The sequence below is a fragment of the Neovison vison genome, chromosome 1 (assembly GCF_020171115.1).
Source record: "Neovison vison isolate M4711 chromosome 1, ASM_NN_V1, whole genome shotgun sequence".
NCBI lineage: Eukaryota > Metazoa > Chordata > Mammalia > Carnivora > Mustelidae > Neogale > Neogale vison.
In genome coordinates, this window is record NC_058091.1 from 147,548,515 (window position 1) to 147,561,330 (window position 12,816).

Genomic DNA, 12,816 nt, shown 5'->3' on the forward strand with positions numbered 1-12,816 from the left:
TCAAGCCCCGCATCGGGCTCTCTGCTCAGCGGGGAGCCTGCTTCCTCCTCTCTCTCTGCCTGCCTCTCTCCTGCTTGTGATTTCTGTCAAATAAATGAATAAAATCTTTTAAAAAAAAAAAAAAAGTCTTGCAAGAAGCTGTTCTATTTAAACAGAGGCCCTAAAGAAAAGGCACAGGGCTCTCTCTTTGCTGCCCCTCCTTGGATCTCTCCAAAAAAACAAGTTCCAGCAAGACAGAACTTTCTTCAGTTTCTTTCATATTCTGTGAGGCTTAGGTCTAGAACACCACACCCCTTTCCAACTTGGCTAACTCCTACACATCTTTCAGATCTGGGCTTAAATATGATTCATTCCACGTATAGTCATTGAGTACCCACTTACCCATCCAGAGGCAGCAAAGGTAGAGCTGGACACTTTTTTAATGAAACTTGAAGTCTAATGAGTGACTCTCCAGGCACTTATCTAAGATGTCGGCGCCTGGGGCTGAGCATGACTCCTAGAGGCTACTTGGCCTACGGGACCTCACTTGTCACACTCACTTGTAAATGTTCACTTCTATAATTGTTTACTCTGGAAATCACTCAAGGAGCGGCTATACTTTTCTTGCTCTCCACTGAATAGCAGCACCTAGCAGAGTGCTTGGCACGTAATTGGGCTCAGAATAAAATTGTTGAAAGGATGAAGAAATGAATGAATGCTTTAAAATATTTTGATCTTTACCAAAAAATAGGAGACAGGTTTCCCTTTGGAACATTTTGGTGGGTTCCGCTTTCCCAAATTTAAAAATGATGCTTACAATAGCAGCTGACATTTATTGAGTCCTTATTCCAGGCCCTGGATTACGTGTCTGAAGACATAGGGTATCTGTAAGGACATCTGTCGGATTATTTATTGAGGATAAAGTTTCTACTTCAAGCATGAGCAACCTGGAGGGGCAGAGGGAGAAATAGACTCCCTGCCCAGCGGGGAGCTCAATGTGGGGCTCAATCCCAGGACCTCGGGACCATGACCTGAGCCAAAAGCAGATGCTCAACCAACCGACTGAGCCACCCAGGCACCCTAGTTTTCACATTTCTATTTATAAAATGTATTTTTCATCTCAAAGCATTTGATATTTGTGTTTAATTATTAATATTTTCCCTATCATTTAAATGGCTTAGTATATAAAGAAATATTTAGCCTCACCTGGCAATCACCAAAAGGGTTTCTACTAGGATCTAGCCAATCAAATCGTTTGTTTTAGAACAACCAATGGGTTATATGTGTATATTTTTAAGTGGTATATAACCGCAGTTTAATATAGATATCTAAACATTAAAAAAAAAAGTACCTACTTCAGCAAGAATATGAGGTTTTTTAAAGGATCATTTAAAGGGGATAATTTAAAGAGAATTATTGCAACATATGGCTGATTTGTTTTCTAGAAAAGACCCAATGAGCATTCTCAATTTACCATGTGCTGGAATGGAAGTTGGTTGATTCCTCTTTGGTTTCATTAACGGGGATTCTTTGCTTCGCTCTCTTGTATTACTAAATCCTGAAGTAGTGTAGCATACATGATATATACGGTAACATGGGGGAGATCAAAAAACGCTCGTGGAAGATGTAGTCGTGGCCGAGTGGTTAAGGCGATGGACTAGAAATCCATTGGGGTTCCCCCCGCGCAGGTTCGAATCCTGCCGACTACGACGGGCTGCCCTTTTACATACTTGCACCCTCTCCGTTCGGTGTAATTCATCTTCAACTACAGCCTACTTTTTTTTTTTAATTAATTTATTTTTTACAGCCTACTTTTAAACATTAGAACATTCCCTCAGACTTTTTCAAGTTACATCAAAATGGAGTTCTTATTGACCACGAAAGAATCACTGTATGAGTGAACAAAAGCAAAGGAACCAATAGAACCCTTTTGTTTGAATTCTAAGGTTTTAGGGTTGGAAATCCTGGTAATAAGAAAATAGGAAGTCGAAAGAAAAGATTTCACACATTCATATTTAGAGCAACATAGCAAATCCACTACTTCCTTTTTCTATGAGTGTAAGTGAGGGTAGCATGTGTGGGCCAGTGGCGCAATGGATAACGCGTCTGACTACGGATCAGAAGATTCCAGGTTCGACTCCTGGCTGGCTCGATGTTTTGGCTGTCCTCTTTCAGGCCCCCAATTCTCATCTGTTTTAGGCCACTATAATTATACATATAAATTTTCTTTTTAAATTTCTTTTGTAACATCATTTTACACAAAGTGACAAAGTTGTTAACAATACAGCTACCCGTGATAATTCTCTACTCCTTTCTTACATATGTAAATTTTCTTTAAATCACATCATTAAATTGATTGTTTTCAAAATTGACTAGTACTCACATTAGATGATAAAAACTTACAAGAAGGAAGACCTTTCATTCTTTGAAAGTAAATATTGGGAGTTTTGCAAAGACTATTTCTAAGTACCAATTCTTTTCCTCTCTCTTTCTTTCAAGATGTACTTTTTCGGAACAGTTTTAGGTTCACAGCAAAATGGAGAGGAAGATACCACATGCACTGGCCCCGCTCCCCCATTATCAACATTCCCCACCAGAGTGGCACATTTGTTACAATTGATGAACCTACTTTGACACACTGTAATCACCCAAAGTTTATAGTGTCCATTACAGTTCACCCTTGGTATTATAGTTCTGTGGGTTTGGACAGATGCAAGATGAAATGTATCCATCATTATAGTATCACGCAGTGCATTTTCACTGCCCTTCCCCCACATCCTCTGAGCTCTCTGGGCTCTGCCTATTAATTCTTTCTCTGCCAAACAGCCTGACAACCGCTGATCACTCAGGGTCTCACCACAGGTTGGGCTTTTCAGAGTGTCATATATTTGGAATCATATATCATGTAGCCTCTCAGCTTGGCTTCTTTTACTTAGGAATATACAATTAAGTCTTCTCCATGTCGTCTAATGGCTTGATAGCTCATTTCTTGTTAATGCTGAATAATATCTCATTATCTGGGTGGACCACAATTTATTCATCCATTCACCTACTGAAAGACATCTTGATGGCTTCCAAGTTTTGGCAATTACAAATAAGCGGCTATAAATATCTGTGTTCAGGTCTCTGCGTGGACATATATTTTAACTCCTTTGGGCAAATAACAAATAGTGCAATTGCTGGGTTGAATGGTAAGAATATGTTTAATTGTGTAAGGAACTGGCAAACTCTTCCCCTGTGGCTGTACCATTTTGTACTCCCATCAGCAGTGAATGAGAGTTCCTGTTGCTCCACATCCTTACGAGCCTTTGATATCCGCGTTCTGGATTTTGGACATTCTACAAGTGGTGTTGTGGTATCTCACTGTTGTTTCAGTTTTTATTTCTCTCATGACCTATGAGGTGGAGCACCTTTTTGTATGTTAATAAAATATGCTGATGCGCTTATCTGACACCACCAAAGATCTGTATGGCATACTGCAAATTTCGTTGGGTTTTTATTTCTACCCTTTTTTTCATAGACATAATTTAAAGAGTCAAACCTTTCACAAGATTTGTAACAAGAATTAATTTCTTCTGCCCTGCTCCCAGGGCTGAGGGGAGTAGATCGCCGTGGAGAGAAAAGGGTCAGACCTAGCAGAGGATGGTTTCGATCCATCGACCTCTGGGTTATGGGCCCAGCACGCTTCCGCTGCGCCACTCTGCTATAGAAACCAACAGCCTCAATAGTTAATACCCAGCTCTTCAATGATTTGTCTACCCCACCCCCACCCCCATCTTTTTCTTCAATCTGTAAAAATTTATAAATGGGTTCTCATTTTCCCCTTCGGAGTAGTGATTTGTCGCTCAGCCTGAACTAACTCCTAAGAGAAGGGTTAAAAAGAAATGGAAAAAGGTTATTGCGGATATGTTTCCAAGGCATGCTTAGATGGGACAACGGTCACCGCACGCTGCGTGAATGTGTACATGATAGCACAATGTCCGCTGAGATCCCAAATGCCGTGTCTTAAACTTATTCTGCCGTGTCTTAAACTTATTCTGTTACACAAAATGTGATGTGTGACGGTGATGACGTAAATGTGCTTTCCCTTTTTTCCATGTTGTAACGCGATGGTTCATAATCTGTTGATGGGGGGCGGAAGTCTGGAGCCCCAGGTGAGAGCAAGACACACATTCCTGTACATAATCCTGACACAGAGTTTTAGGGGATTCACGGAACTTCTAGCCCAGAAGGCTTTCTCTCATTCCCTCTAGTCTCAATTTGACAAACAAAACTGTGTTCAGGTTTTCCGGGTCTGGAAAGGAACTGACCTCTTCTGTGATTTGAAGTGGTAAGAAATCCCAGAGAGCCAAGGGTGGGCTGGCTAGGGGACCTCTCCAGCATGGAAAAGCTGAGCCAGGTGTGCAGCAGGTGAGCTGAGGTCACCTACTAGAAGCAGATTAGTTGTCTGAAAAGATCTGCCAAGGTTCAGAAGGTTAGAAAGATATGTGGATGAAGAAATGGGTCTGCGAGCTCAGAAGTGAAGGCCGGCAGCTTTGGGATTATTAATGGACGAGTTGGTGAAATTCAGAACATTTGCAATAGAAGAGTAAAAATGTCTCTATGAGCTTCCCAAAAAAGCCCCAAACCTCGATATTGTATGCTGCCAATTATTTACTTTTTTAAAAGTATTTAAACGAGGATAGCCAAGGTGAGAGAAAGCGGAGATAAGTACCTCTCCGTTCCTTCTTGGATCTCACTTTCCAGACCTGGACCTTCCCCAGACGCTAAAACTACTGACCCCGACGTGATTTGAACACGCAACCTTCTGATCTGGAGTCAGACGCGCTACCGTTGCGCCACGAGGTCTTCGAGGGCACCCCCGATTTCTTTACCTGTCAGCCTGATCCATGAAATTAATCCTCTGCGCGCGGTGAAGATCACGCAGGTGAATAAATATAGTGCCTGGCTGCCTCCGCGATCAAAATGCTGTCCCTCCGATCACTCCCCGATTCGGCTTCCCAGTTGCTTCTATTTACAGCCCTTCCGATCCTTTTTCATTCCTGTTTTTCTCCAGATACATTAAAAAAAAAAAAAAAAAAGATGTTTGGAGGAGTTTCGTTGGTTTTTGGTCTTTTTATAAAAATGGACATTTTGTCTTTTTAGAAATACGGCTATTTATTGAAGGGCGAGGTAGGGGAGGTAGGGGAGCTAGCAAAGAAAAATCACGTGTCCTCTCTCGCGCCTGTCAGGGCGACCGGGGCGAAGTTCGAATTTGTTTCCCGAGCGTAGACTGCAGCTGGTGCGGAAGGAGGTCGAGGCGGGGGCAGCGCGGTGTGAGGTTAGGGACCTGGAAGAGGGATGGGTTGGAGCCCGCAGCACTGGGAGGTGGGAAGAACCGGCCTTTCAGAACCGACCTTTCGGAAAGTAAACCACCAAAGATTTGGGAGAATCTGAGGCCTCTTACCAAAAAATGGGTGTACAAGCGTGCTGCTGCCAGAAAATTAAGCGTGATCGTTGTTAGCTGAGAGTTGTCATTTATACTTTCCTCACCTACCTGTAAAATGGGGATAGTAACAGTAGTGCCTGCCGCCTAACATTGCCTTCATACATGTCATGTGCCCTAAATGAGTTTATATATTTATTTATGTTTAGAATGATGTCTACAGAGCTCACAATAAGCTCTCAATAATGGTAACTGGGGTGTCTGGCTGTCTCAGTGCAGAGAGCACGCAGCTTATCATCTGTGGGTTGTGAGTTCAAACCCCATGGCAGGTGTAGAAGTTATTAAACAAGTAGATAAACTTTGAATAAATGTCAGTGTAACTACTATCACTATAAAGCTTGGTAAAATCTTTTTAAGTAACCTCTACACCCAACCTGAGGCTCAAACTCACAACCTCAAGATCAAGAGTCACACACTGCACCCACTGAGCCAGCCAGGTGCCCCTAAGGCTTGCTGGAATTCTTAAAAGCATTTACACACATCACCAGCCTGGTTTGGCAGAGACTATGTAAAATGTACGTTTGTCACTTGTTAGTTCCTTCCGTGGATTTAGAGTTCGCTGTCATCAAACAGAATCAAATGAACTGGCTTATGTCAAATGGTAGAACTATATATTTTTATATACATAAGTAAAAATTTTTAAAATTAGTAAAAAAAAAAAAGCTCTGTATTGGAGTGGTTTGGGATAATATTTTTAAATTAAAGTGTTATTCATCCTCACAAACACATTCCCAGAGGACCAAGTTGCTTCTCTCAGTCCTTGCCTTGTTTTGCTGCAGGCGTAGCACTTTCTTTCCTGGAGACCCATGGTCCCAGGCGTTGCAGACTCGGTTTTGCTAATTACTCTATTCCAATCTGAGTCTTCAGGCAAGTGAATTTTCAGGATCCCTCCAAGCCAGGGTCTTAGCACCAAATCACCTTTATAGTTTATTTTGATCTTGAGCCTCGGTTCTGATAGCTGGCCTTGTCTTTGTGTCCAAGTTTTCTGTTTCTACCTAGTACCTATTCCAGAAACTTGGATCTAGTCCTGGAGAGCTCAAGAAGGGGACTCCAGGAATAAGCCCTTTGGTTCTGGCCAGGCCCCTCCCACAGACCATCTCCTGCCCACCATCACCCACCTGCCAACAGACTGCCACCGTTTCAGTAGCTTGCCTGAGGCTCCAAAAGTCTTTGCTCCTGTCACACACCTCATTCCTGAGATCTTCACAGCCTCTTTAACAAGATACATTGCTAAAATCTTCTGACTGCTCACCTGAACACCGACCACCCCCCCACCTCCTCTGAGGGGTCCCCCCTCTTGGCTGGGTTCTCTCCTGGTTCCTCACCCTCAAGCTTCCCCCACCTGCTGGGCAGGCCAAGTTTCGGGCTGCTTCTGCCATGTCAACATAAATTTGTATTTGGGGTGGAAAACAGAGGTCAAGTGTAATTCTGTGTGTTTAAAACTAAATTGAAAGATTCACACCCATTATGGTGGTTATTACCAAAAAAGAAAGACAAAGGACACTGGGTGTTGGCAAGATACAGACAATTTGGCACTCTTTTGCGTCACTGATGGAAATGTACAATGACGCAACCACCTTGGAAAACGGTATAGTGGTTCCTTGAGAAATTAAACATAGAATCACCATACAGTCCAGCAATTTTACTTCAAGGTGTATAATCAAAAAGGTTGAAAGCAGGGACTCAGACACTGTACTTGTGATATTTTACTGGCGAATTCCATTTACATGGGGGTTCCTGGAATAGTCAAATTCAGAGACCGAAGGTAGAATGGTGGTCACAGGGACTGAGAGGTGGGAATGGGGTGTTGTTTAATGGGGACAGAATTTTAGTTTAAGATGATAAAAAGTTCTGAGGATGGATGGGGGTGATGTTTTCACAGCAATTTCACTGCTCTTCTTGCCACTAAATTTACACTTTAAATTTGTCAAAATGGAAAACTGGGTTATGTATATTTCACTACAATAAAAAAAATACAAAACTCGTTAAAAAAGAAAGGCAGAGGGCAGACATAAGGAGGAACTGGAGGTTAGAAAGGACAGCCACAGAGGGGCAACATGATAACTTTTCACTGTCCCCTTTCTGGATGCGAAAAATGACACACTGGGTGTGTTGTGGGTAAGGTTGGATCTCCCCACCCGCCTTCCTTTCTGTGCTCTGTCCCTGCCGCACTGGCCTCAGTAAGGGAAAAATCACGGAAGTTTCTTTGAGAAGGGAGGCAATGTCTTCTTCACCCTTACTTCCTTAGTGCATCTCCTTAAAAACACAATATGTTCAATAAAAGGTCACACTTTTTGATTTTACAATTCCAGGTCTGACCCTTGGCTGTAAACCCATGCCATTCATGAGCTATACAAAAGATACAAGGTGTATCCTTTGTGTGTGTGGGGGGCACGGGAGGGGAATAGAACTTTGAATGGATACATTTTACCAGGCAAATTATTTTTAACTGTATAAATTTGTGTGAATTCTTTCCAGAATTTTCAGCACTTTTGTGCTCTCTTATACACCTGTAAATGTGATAGTGTTTAAGTAAGTCATAAATTGGATTCCCTCTTCTAATTGGTATAGAGATATCTTTTGTTGGCAGGATTAGTTAATTTCTCCCTGCTCCAGGCTGGTCCCACCTCAGGGCCTTTGCACTTGCTGTTCCTGCTGCTTGGGCTGTTCTTTCTCCAGATTTTTTCAGAGCATGTCCCCTCACCTTTGAGGTCTTTGTCAGCTTCCCCGTCCACTCTGATCAAAGCTCTATGCCTCCCTCTCTGCACACCTCTCCTCCTTGCTTTCTTGTTCTCTGTAGTACTTAGCAGCCTCTAGCGTACTATATGTTTTATTCATATATTTATTTATTACTTACCAAAACTAACTAAATTAAGAGCCAAGACACAGCCACTTCAGGGCTCTGTGTGGGAGGTCTGTTTGCCCTCCACATTGTATATTCCCAGGGGATACCACACCCCTCCCCACCACATCAGGTGTACTGCTCCCTACAGAGAACAAACACTAGGGAGTTTACCCACAGTGTTGGCAGCCGCTCAGGAAAGCAGACTCTCAGACTGGCTACACATCTTTCCCTTGGTTGTGGATCTCCTGTGATCCAGAATAAATGGTACATTATTGCGGCAGAGGCTGCTCTTGTCGGTTTATCAAAGTCCGTTTCCTTTTCCTGTTGGAAACACACCTGTCTCATCCCACTCAGGGAGCGAGAGCAAAGACAGAACAGACTGGGGAGCTGAACAACCAACGTCTCTTTTCCGTTCAGGAAGCTGGGCGTCCCAGTTCCTCCAGATGGCAATCGAGAGCCGGCGACTCTTCGCCTCGCGGGCACAGCTCAGAACTCTGCTCTTCATCCCCTAAGTGAGATACAATTCCGAGGAAACAGGGAGCCCCTACATTAACTCCTGAGTTTGTGGCCCACAGAATCCAAACAGATTCACGGGATCTTCTAATTCTATTACAACGTTCTTGCCGGCAAAACCCCCGTCTTTCAGTTCTTAGGATCCTCACGGTGTGTAGCCCTTGGCTTGTGCATTGCCAGGACCTTTCTCTGATCTCCCGGCACAGGTGGCTTGCTCCGCGGCGTGGTGCGCGTGCAGACACGCGCAGCGGCCACTAGGGGGCGGAGAAGCCTAAAAATGACCAAGTGGGACCAGAACAGAGGGAGAGGCGGTGGGAGAAGTGGAGGGAGCAGGGAAGGGAGAGACGGGGGAGAGAGGTAGCTGGAGGTCCGCCCCAGAGCCAACGAGAGGTGGAGGGAGCCGGGGAAGGGGGGGGGGACAAGTTATTGGCGGGGGGGACCTAACTGTCTGGGTGGCAGTTAGGATACTTCACATCTGTCTAAGATAAAAAATCCAACTAAATAAATTTGAAGATCTAATAGGCTCTATTGGGCGAGCCCTCACCGAGGAAGCTTCCAATCTAGCAAGTAGGTGGGGCTCTGAGGGGCGCTATAAACTGGGAGGCTTTTGTAGGAAGGAGGGTGGCGCAAGGAGGTTATTAGCAAAACAAAAGGCAGGATGGTTTCGGGCAAAGTTGCCTTCACCCAAGGACTGTGAGGAGGAATTGGAGCGGGCCCTGGGAGAAGACCACCTCGTTTTGGTGGGGACCAGAAGGTTTCTGACTGACCTGTTAAGACTGCATTTCTGGGGGAGATTAGAAGTGCAATTCGGTCAGGTCTAAAGCCCTGGTTTGGTAAGTGTCCCCATTTGAGGCCTGTGTTTTCTCCTTGACCTTTTACAATGGGTTATAGATACTGTTTCCTTTTTTCCTAACAAAAACCCAGTTAGATCATGATTCCTACGCACTTTTGTGTTCAACCTGAAATACTGTGGATTAAAACAGAAAACAGACTTTATACGTGAAAAAATGAAGAGAAAAAGTTGAGGTGGGGCTGTCCAGACTGCTGGAGCTTTACTCGATCTTACACTTTTATTAAATCCATTTCTTTTCTTTTTTTTTTTTAGGACATCTATAGGTTTTTGTTTTGTTTTGTTTTGTTTTTAAGATTTTATTTATTTAATTGACAGACAGATCACAAGGCAGAGAGGCAGGCAGAGAGAGGGAGAGGGAAGCAGGCTCCCAGCCAAGCAGAGAGCCCGATGAGGAGCTCCATCGCAGGACCCTGAGATCATGACCTGAGCCGGAGACAGAGGCTTAACCCACTGAGCCACCCAGATGTCCCCTAAAGGATTCTTTTTACTATTTTCTCTACTTCCGTGTATATTCGGAATTTTCCTTAATACAAATTTTTAAAATAGGCTCAAAAAAATGGCATGAACATCTACCTAGTACACTGTTGCATTATAAAATTGCACAAAACTTTAAGAATTCATTTGGGAAGGAAAAAAAAAGGAATTCATCTGGGAACAGATACATACATTGATCCATTCCACAAATAATTAGCAAACCCCTACAATGTATCAGAGACTGTTCAAAGCACCAGGGAAAGAGTCGACTGAGACCTACGGAGACATAGACAGAGTTCATGCTCTACAGTGATAAGAAACAAACAAGATGCCTGAGGAAAAATGAAAAGAGGTAAGATAGAGCGGTGATTCTCAGCCGGGATGGAGATGATTTACACGCCCTCAGGGAACATTTGGCCACATAGTGAGGCATAATTGATTAACACAAATGGTGGGGGGTGATGCTCCTGGCACCTAGATGGTAGAGTCCTGGGGGACTACTAAACATCAGACTGCGTACAGGATGGCTCCCCACCCTCCGGGTCTAAATGTCAATAGTGCTGAGGTTGAGAAACTCTCCAGCAAGATGGGGTGGTCAGGAGCAGCCTGTTTGAGGAGGTGCTGGCTGAGCTGAGCTGAGACAAGAATGATGAGGAATAAGGCATCTTCTGAGAGGAGAGCGTGCAGGCAGGGGAGCAGAGTCCTTGGAGCTGGAAAACTTTCAGTGGAAAAGGAATAGACAGAAGGCCTTTGAAAGGAGGTGACTGAAGGGTAAGTGGGGGAATGGGAGGTGGGGACAGGTCACAGAGGATGTTCCACTAGGGTCCATGAGCCTGAAGCCCCAAGCTCACTCAAAATAGCAAGTCTCAAGCCCCACCCCAGATTTACGGAGTCAAGTCTATATTTTAATGAGATCCCCATAGGGGGCATGGAGACCCACATCTCAGGGAAGCACGCTCTGGAGAGTGGTTAAGGAACTTGAATCTTACATAGGCTGCAAGTGTTGCCAGCTGAATTGGGAGGACCCTGACCTAGCCAGAGCTGAAGGAGACACCAAGGTTCTTGGTCGTGTTAGGAGGAGGAATCCAAGGACAGACATGCAGCAGAGTGGACAAGGGACACCGTGGAAAGTTTACTAAAATGAAAAGTACACTCTGGTGAGATGGAAGTGGATGGAGAGAGGTGCACCACCTGGGTGGTGGGTTTCTATCTTTTACTGACAGTTGTTAACGAGGGGGCGGGAATAGTCATTACTTGGAGCGGAAGCAGGCTCAGGGGTTTCCGGTCGTGGCGCCGCCATCTTGGGCCTGTCTGGCAGGGTCCGGCTTCTCGCCAGGCTTCTGACCTTCCCCACAGCGGTCCGTGGCCTCCTCCTTGAGGGCCTCTGGGCGCCCTGTTAGAGCCTCAGTAACTACCTACCCTGACCCAAGGACCACTGGGGGGCATGGGGGGAGGCTGCCATGGTGACCCTCCTTCCCCGTGATGTGAGGTACGCGTGGCAGGACCGAGTGCAGAGGAGGGAGACAGCGGCTGCCGGCTGTGCCAGAGCTGGTGGCGCGGGCTTGCGTCGTGCTGGGAACTGTGCAGTCGCAGAATGTAAATCAGGGTTTTTTTGGAAGTCGAGCTGATAGGACTGGCTGGTGGTTGAGATGCTGGTGGAAATGGGGAGGATGGAAGCAGGGACTTTCCAGTTTGGGTTGAGCATATGCGCAGATGGCAGGCCACTAGGAGAAAATTCAGCCGGGTTTCCGTTGGTGTTGGACGAGACTGTGTGTGTGTGTGTGTGTGTGTGTTTTGTGTTTAACACATGGCTACTTATGTGGTCAGAGCTCTTCTCCTGTCATGCATAGGACCAATCCCCCCCAATTCTTCTGTTGTCAGCCATGTGTCTTTGCCGTGCAACATTTCCTTTTTTTTTTTTTTTAAGATTTTATTTATTTATTTGACACAGAGACAGCAAGAGAAGGAACACAAAGCAAGGGGAATGGGAGAGGGAGAAGCTGACTTCCCTCTGGTCAGGGAGCCCACCCCACTTGGGGCTTTATACCAGGACCCTGAAATCATGACCTGAGCCAAAGGCAGACGCGCATCACGACTGAGCCACCCAAGTCCCTCCCACCCCATGCCACACCTCCTTAACTTTGGGCTTGGCCAGTGGAATATTGGTGCAGTGGGCCAGAGCTCTAGATGGGCTTGATACCATCCCCTGAGATGTTTGGTGTTTGTTTAGAGGCATGGTTACAATAGAAACCTGTCTACTAGACATGCACCCAGTATAAAGTAGGTGTTATTACCATTATTTTTTTAAATGTAAGAATGGTAAATCCTTGCCACTGATTAGTTGGGGGATTATTTTGGCTATATCTGAGGTTCCTATTTTGTGACTTTGAGCAGCGTAATCATTGCTGAGTGTGGGGGGGAGGTTAGGGGGTGGGAAGGAACCTGACAGAGGACAAAGGACCCTTGCTTAACTCCACGGCCCAATCTGGATAAGGGATAATTCCAGGGATGGGAAGGGAAAACCTGTTTTCCAACCTACTTACTATTTCATGAAGTCTATTTAATGAGGAATGTAGCCTTTTATTCAACAATTAGAACTCACAGATTTCAAATGCAGGATATAAAAAGTAAAGCAGGGCGTCTGGGTGGCTCAGTTGGTTAAGCGAC

General features: G+C 44.9%; 4 non-coding genes across 4 annotated transcripts; 2 read left to right on the plus strand and 2 right to left on the minus strand.

The window, feature by feature from the left end:
* Nucleotides 1-1,605: 1,605 nt before the first annotated feature.
* TRNAS-AGA lies at nucleotides 1,606-1,688 on the plus strand. Its single transcript has one exon. It is a non-coding gene; the product is annotated as a tRNA-Ser (tRNA).
* Nucleotides 1,689-2,058: 370 nt separating this feature from the next.
* On the plus strand, nucleotides 2,059-2,131 carry TRNAR-ACG. The gene has a single exon. It is a non-coding gene; the product is annotated as a tRNA-Arg (tRNA).
* Nucleotides 2,132-3,612: 1,481 nt separating this feature from the next.
* Nucleotides 3,613-3,684, minus strand: TRNAM-CAU. The gene has a single exon. It is a non-coding gene; the product is annotated as a tRNA-Met (tRNA).
* A 1,071-nt stretch (nucleotides 3,685-4,755) lies between these two features.
* TRNAW-CCA lies at nucleotides 4,756-4,827 on the minus strand. The gene has a single exon. It is a non-coding gene; the product is annotated as a tRNA-Trp (tRNA).
* Nucleotides 4,828-12,816: the final 7,989 nt, after the last annotated feature.